The sequence below is a fragment of the Trachymyrmex cornetzi genome, unplaced genomic scaffold, assembly GCF_001594075.2.
Source record: "Trachymyrmex cornetzi isolate Tcor2-1 unplaced genomic scaffold, Tcor1.1 scaffold166, whole genome shotgun sequence".
NCBI classification, from domain to species: Eukaryota; Metazoa; Arthropoda; class Insecta; order Hymenoptera; family Formicidae; genus Trachymyrmex; species Trachymyrmex cornetzi.
The window spans coordinates 814,205-815,571 of record NW_017296266.1 but is presented as its reverse complement, the minus strand read 5'-3'; the positions used below and the strand labels follow the sequence as shown (position 1 = coordinate 815,571).

General features: G+C 25.7%; 1 protein-coding gene across 1 annotated transcript in view; it reads right to left on the bottom strand.

The window, feature by feature from the left end:
* Nucleotides 1-1,367, bottom strand: part of LOC108759038 (chorion peroxidase) — a 4,082-nt gene extending 2,715 nt beyond the window's left edge. Inside the window, exon 1 of the mRNA XM_018504293.1 lies at nt 1,308-1,367. The gene's annotated coding sequence lies outside the window, so the exon portion shown is untranslated. The remainder of the gene's footprint in view (nt 1-1,307) is intronic.

Sequence of the window (1,367 nt, the reverse complement as noted above, 5' to 3'; positions counted from 1 at the left end):
CATCAAATTATTAAAAAAAAAATTGCTTGTCAATTTAATTCGCGATTACTAGAGTAGTTTTAATTGCGTTTATTTAGTCCGGAAAAACAATTCGGCGCGCAGTTTGAAAAAGACTACAATATGGTATATATGCAAGTACATATATAGGATATATTAGTAATTCAAGATTGAATTATTTAAAGCAACGAAGATCCAGCTCGGACCGTAATAGGCAGTTACATTATATTATTAATTGAGTTTTTCAAATATACGGTCAAAATATAAATACATTATCTAAATATTAGGCAGTGTTGTGCAGAATTACAATTGAATTAATCCATAAGGAATTGTACATACAAAGTAATTCAATTACGTCGTAATTCAATTATATTGTGATGCGGTCCTTTATTTAATTAAATTACAATGTAATTCGTAATTTCAATTAAAATAAAATTACGAAGTATAATGTAATTGAGTTAATTAAATTAAAAGATAAGAAATTCAAATAGAAAGCAATTATTGTGAGTGTTAAAGAAGGTATTATTCATAAATTCATAATATTTTAACATAAATATAAGGTCTATATCGCATTTTCTTTAAATTCAAAGAAAGAGAAAACCGTACAGACAAGAAACAATAAGTTTCAATGATATCGTTAAAACTTATCGTCGAAAGATTATAATTTGTGAATAATAAATATTTGTTACACCTAATTATAGCTCGTGTATTGACCTGGGTTTACTATTTATTAAGTTTGTTGTAAGTTATACGAGCGAAAAAATAATTAATTTATGTTGTAATATTGAAAATATATGAAAAGATTAGGCAGACTGTTGAGAATATAAAAAAAATTATGTAATTCTCGTACAAATCTTTTATTAGAAATACGACTATCATTAAAATAAAAGATTTAATCGTATTCTATTTAACAATCCATTTAATTCCATGAATGAAAAAAGTCATAATAAATTTACAAGAGAGAAAATAGAAGTAATTAATTACTATCATGAATTATATGTCACAATGTTACATATCAATTATGTTCTTCAATATTAATTACTCATATTTGCATACAAAATTCAATATACAGGATGTCCTAGAATGACCGCCAAATGTTTCATGCATAGATAGAGCGGACTAAACTAAGTTGAAAAATTCTCTACCATTTTGCAATTTTAGCAATACTTAACAAGATTAATTACTAAAGGTCGCCAAATATTGGTCTTCAATAATTTTTTTACTAAAGTACTATTAATTTTACAGAAAAACAGCAAGAGACAAAAATTATTTATTTTCTTCTTGTAGAGTTTTAAGAATTTTAAACTTACCGCAACCGGCATATCGTCAACCACGTACGATGTTCATAAACGTCTTGTCTAATCAAACCC